Below are 6,000 nucleotides of genomic sequence, written 5' to 3' on the forward strand. Positions count from 1 at the left end.
GTGTCATGCTGCTGGCAGTGAAGACGGAGGAAGGAGCCAAGGAACTCAGGTGCCCTGCAAAGAAACAGACTCTCCCTGTAGGCTCCAGAAGGAACACAGCCCTGCCGACGCCTTTTTTGAGCTCAGTATGACTCTGACTTCTGCCCCCTGAACCGTAAGATAATAAATCTGTGATGTTTTAAACCACTAAATTTGTGGTAATGTGTTATGGTAGTAATAGGAAACTAATAAATGTCTTTAGTGAAGAAAGGAAGATTTGCCCAGAGGTCAGGACATTTGATCTAGAGAAAGCAATATGTATCCAAAATATGAGTAGGAGATGTAGTGAGCCCAGCATGTTGAAGCAATGAGGAAAGAGCACTAGCTCTATATAATGTGCTTTAAAAAAACAAACAAACAAACAAACAAAAAATTATGCTAAACTGATAGATAAAATTCAGAGAGTGCCATGTGTTTACTATCATCATCCTACTCCTCCTCATCATCATCAAATGGTCCTATCTTTACATATCTATCAACCATCCATTCACTTATATCTTTACAGAGGCTTCCTGTGTACAATCCCTTAAGGAACAGTGCCAATACTCACTAAGTTACCAGGACATTCTTGATTCTTTCCTCTCTCACCTCTCTACCTCTCACCAGTCCATACCTTTCCTCAGCTAAAACAATCAATGACCATATCTTGTTGCTTTTACCTACAAATTTTTTCTTCAATACCTATGGGCACCACTCCTCTAGTTCAAGCCACCATCAACTTTCTCCAGTTTTACTGAGATTCACCCTTTGTCCAGCATTGCAAGCTTCCACCCTGTTCTTCATGAACTGCTGCCCAGGTGATCATTCACAAATGTCCATGTGAGGACATTTTACTATTAATACTACCCTACTTGAAGCTCTTTATGGCTCTCTGAAGTCTTTGGGATAAAGTCCAAACTCCTTAACAAAGCTCACAGAGGCTTCATAGGATCCCACCCAGCCCTGACTCCTGACCCTTACAGTCCAGCCATACTGAACCTTTATTAGACCCTTAGAGCACCATGTTCTCTCTCTTCTGGATCTTTGCACATGTTGCTTTGTCTACATGGAACACTCCTCTCCCTCCTCTTTTCCAGACTCATCTATCCTTCATACTCAACTCCTCCAAAAGTCTCCCCTGAACCACCTCCCCAATTTAGGGTATATAGCAATACTATATGTTTCTATTTTACTGTATTCTATACTTTTTTTTATAAGCTCCTTAATTAAAGAGGTAATAGTCTTCATTTCTTCAACTTCACTGTAGAAATCTGTGCTAAAATTAGTAATGGAATTACTCCCAAATACAATAAATGTTTGTATATAACACTAAAAGGAATATGAAATGACAATGATGGTATGTATATTTATTTCAGTAAAAAGCAGCTTCCACAGCAGCTGAAGACTTTTAAAATAAAGAAACAAGATTTTTACAGTTTAATAAAACATGACATTATTTACAAAATATTGAGACTGCCTATTTGTTGAGAAATTTTTATTTAAAATTGTCCTCTTGAAATGTCTGGTAGAGATGCAACCTGAATAACTGAATCTTATATCAGATATAATTTTTGGTTGGTCATAAAATTTTGTGGGCTACAAAATAATTCTTAATGAACTTGAAATGAGTTTGCCTTGACCTATGACAAAAGACCATATGAAAAACACAGACATACACAAACACCAATTAAAAAAAAAAAAAGAACATTAAGTGTTCATTAACAGGAAAGTGTTTAAGTAACGTATGGGACATTCATACAGTGGACTCATTTAGCCACTTGAAAGAATAATACAGAGCTATATCCACTGACATGAAAAGATTTTTTTAATATATTATGTGAACAAACAACCTGTAGAACAGTATATATAACATTACTGGGATCACAGCGTTTTTCTAAATTATGTGTGCCAACACTCTCTATGTAGTAAGCCCTTCACCATAGCTAATGTTGTACTTTCTTACAGAAAAGTTTGTGGTGTGTGAGAGTAAGCAGGAGTCTCTATGAGTCAGCACTCCCGCAATACCCAGCATATGATCGATAGTCATCATACTGCAAATTCCTATGACCCTCTCAGAGGCAAAAGTGAAATTACATTTAGTAATCTGCTACATATCATTGCATTCTAGTTGTTTGGAAATTTGTAACACATTTATGAAATACACAGTAGCTTTCCATTAACCAAACACCCTTCTGTGTAACAATGTAATAAAATGAGGAAACTTTTTGAGTTTTTAGGAAGAGAAACACTAAAGAAATACAATTATAATTATAGTGTATATTTTGTAAACATTACTTCTGAGGAATTTTTCTATGACAATTAAATCCCAATTAAAAATAAAGAAACTCAACTTGAGATAAACTGGCTGGCAGACTCCAATTTTCTATTCTCTCAAATTCTATGTTCATCACACAGCTCATTAGGTATGTAAAGGTATATATCTAATATCAAAGTATAGAAACAACAAGAAGAAGTAAAATACACACACATTATAATAAGAAAGTAAAACATAATATAATAGTACATATTAAGTTTAATCTCTTATTTTCCTTATCAACGGTTAGCTTGAAAAAAATTATCAAAATAACTGAAACTTTTCCCATTATCTCCAAATTTAAATTGAGATATATAATAAAAAATAGAAGAGTAGCTTACTAAAAGCATAGTGAATAAACAAAAACTAAATGGGAAAATATAAATTAGGAAACATTATCTTCTGAACTAATTCTCCAACTACTATGTATATTTTTCAAATGTAAATTAGGAAACATTACTTCTGGACTGACTGACCATCCTCTACACATCAAAATTCCAAAATATGGTTGGTTTTTCACTAATAGTGTGTATATTGTTGACAGTGTTCTTTTATTACACACTTTGATTTACCATCACAAGTTTTTTCTCATTATTTTGTAATTCATATAACATTCTAAACAAACGCATACCTACAGCAGAAATGAATCTGGGTCATACAAACGACCCAGTGCAAGAAAGTTGCTTAATGTTAGGAATATAGTTCAATGGTAGTGTGATATGGAAAAGGGCCTGGACTGAATTCCAGGTGGACCCTAGTAAGTTATTTCCCTTCTCTGAGCTTCAGTTTCCTCACCTATAAAAATGGAGATAACATCAACTACATTGCAGGATTACTAAGAGGTATAACAATAATACAAATAAAGAACACACCCAGAAGACAGTACTTGGCATATTCTGGGTAATAATGTGTTTGACAAATAATAACACAAGTGTTTACTACATGCCAGATACTGATTTAAGTGCTTTACATGTATAATTTAGTCAGTGAATAACTAGCACTGCTTTCATCTTCTGCTTCTTCCCACCCTATAGGGATAGCTCAAAACTTTTAATTCAGATTAAACAGTATATAAATAATAATAACTATGTGTCAGACACTGTGCTAAATAAGTTATATGGATAATTTAGTCAATGAATGATAACTATCACTGCCTTCATCTTCTGCCTGTCCCCGCCCTATAGGGATAGCTCAAAAAATTTCATTCAAGTTAAACATTATAGAAATAATAACTGTGTCAGATACTGTGCTAAATAAGCTTTATGGATTATTTCATTTAATCCTCACCATAACTCTCACATTAATAAAGTAGAAACTATTATTAACCTTCTTTTACACATTAGGAAATTTAGGCTTAGAAAGATTAAATAACATGCCTAAGGCCACACACCCAGTAAAGTCTCAATTCAGAGTCCACAAGCTTAGCAATTTTGCCACACTAAAAAGAAATACTACTTTGAATTCAATAATGTCAAAATAGCAGACGTGTACTGTTCAATGACAGTTGGTTGTTAATGAGTTTTTCAAACAGATGAGTCAGACCAACAATACCTATCAGGATCTACACCAGATCACTAGCGTTTCCACTTTGTCATCTGAAACAATTCCAATCTCCTCCCAAAGGGACTCTGAAGTGGTGAGAATTCCAATTTCTAATCAGATAGCCGTTCACAAACTGCTTATCTTCTGAGAGAGCAGTTTCTAATGCTCTCCACACAAGGGAAGCAAAACCCTGGCTCTGACCTAAACTGGGCCAGAAGAAAAAAGAAAGAAAATCTCTTCACTTAATAACAACTGGATCAGCTACCCCACCATCACGGACCACGAAAGCACTCTAAATTTATAAGATTGAATCCCGTGGTTTGAAAAGATTAGGAAGGAAACAGGCGTGACTCCACAAGGAAGCACGCCCTCCAAAAATTTTCCCCCTGACTTCTTTGCAAGCCTGCCCTTGCTTTTGCCAGCCTCCCCCAGCGCGGTCCCCCAAACCGAGGGCTGTGGGTGGGGAAGCATCCTCAGGGGCTCCAGTTATATGCCCTAGGGCCACATATCTGGGCGTTCTGGGCCCTGCCCGGACTGCAGGGAACAGGGAAGAGCCCCCAAGCCCTGCAACAGGGCAAGATGACAGTCTGTGGCGGTGTCTTTTCAGAGTCAGTGACTTCTTCAATTCTTCCCGCGGGTGATGATGAAGAATCAAGTGACCCTCCACGCGCTAGGCGCTCGGGCACGAGGGCGCCCCTGGAAACTCTACACTGGCCCCAGGCTGCGATTCCTCTCAGGAGTGTGAAGCAGGCGGGTAGCGGTTCGACCGCCTGCCCCGCACCGCCCAGCAGAGCTCGCCCGCACCAGCGGCTCCCACAGCCCCGGCTCCCGCCCGCGCACACCTGTTGCCCCTGTCGGCGCACCAGGGCGGGCAGGCGAAGGCAGGCATACCTTCACCTTGACGGCCCCGGGGACCAATCAGAGCACGCGACTCCCGCAGCCAGCCAATCGCAGAGCATCTTGGCCCCCCAGCGCGGGGACCCAACCAAACCTCCGCCGCGACCCCGCAGAGCGCGCGGGGACCCCGAGAGCCTTCGGACGGAGGCGCGGAAGTCCTGGGATGGCGAGTAAAAGTTCGCGAGGGAAGGGGAAGGCGAACAGGGAAGTACTCACCAGGCGCGGGAGGGTCACTTCTCCCTGCGGGGCGACATCTCAGCTCAATCTGTGCCGAGCCGGCACGCCCCTGACCAACCGCCGCCGCCGCCGGGGCCTCAGGGCTAGCCGCGGTCCGCCGCCGCCTGTTTCGAAGGGACCAATCAGAGGACGGGGGCGTGGTCTGGAGGCCCCGCCCCCGGGCGCCCGGGGCACGCGACTAGCGGGAGCGCCTCAGGCTGGCCTGCAGCCCTGCCCGCCGCCTCGGGGCGTCCGCGGACCTTGGTGGCCCAACCTCTCGTAACTGAAAGGCGAAGTGGCCTAGTCACTGAACAAGTCCTCCGATCCGGCCTCTCAGCGACAGCCCCTCCTGTTTGTCCTGATGCAGGCGGGAGAGGTGAATCAGCCTGGCCTCCGAGGGTTGCTTCTTGCTGGCCGGGACGTTGCGGGGTGCAGTTGAAGGGCGTCTCCCTGGGTTTTACCTGGATCTGTTCAGAGCTGCTCCCACCCCAGATCCACTGAGAACTGGCTGTCCTGGTGGCTCTGCGGTTTCCAGAGACACAAACTGTAACCCGGTAGGCATGGAATCCTAAGCAGAAGTCTCAGGGAGGCTTGTCTTCTCGTGCATGTCAAGGATGTCCTGTAGCTCCAAGTCACAACTGGAAGTGAAAGGAGGATGTTGGCTCTTTAGGAAACACCAGAAGCCGGAAAAAAAAAAATATTAACCTCAATAAGGGAGGCTGACTAGCTCCGAGGGTGGAAATAAAACTGAGACTAGGCATCAGTGTAACAATGTAACTACAAAGTCGTTGTTACAATGTAACAATACATAGATCTGTGTTAAGTGTGGCTTGTTTCATAGTTTCTAGCGGAGGTCCTGCCCCTCCTGTTAGCTCTGTTACCTTTGTCGAAACGTGTCACCTCTCTGGGCCTCAGTTCCCCATCTGTAAAGTGTGGGCATTAAACTGGAATTATAGTCTCTCCCTCTCTCCATTCTCTCAACAAAACCAGTGAGACCTACTGTTGCTTTCTTC

The 6,000-nt window shown here is 42.5% G+C and overlaps 1 protein-coding gene across 2 annotated transcripts in view; it reads right to left on the reverse strand.

The window, feature by feature from the left end:
- The window catches only part of GAS2L3 (growth arrest specific 2 like 3), a 33,094-nt gene extending 27,481 nt beyond the window's left edge, over positions 1–5,613 (reverse strand). Inside the window, exon 1 of one of the 2 annotated variants that reach the window (XM_012787630.3) lies at positions 4,988–5,613. The gene's annotated coding sequence lies outside the window, so the exon portion shown is untranslated. Of the gene's footprint in view, positions 1–4,765 lie in introns of both variants that reach the window. The other variant, XM_012787631.2, reaches the window with a different exon arrangement.
- Between the last annotated feature and the right edge of the window lie 387 nt (positions 5,614–6,000).

This window comes from Microcebus murinus, chromosome 10 (assembly GCF_040939455.1).
Source record: "Microcebus murinus isolate Inina chromosome 10, M.murinus_Inina_mat1.0, whole genome shotgun sequence".
Classification (NCBI taxonomy): domain Eukaryota; kingdom Metazoa; phylum Chordata; class Mammalia; order Primates; family Cheirogaleidae; genus Microcebus; species Microcebus murinus.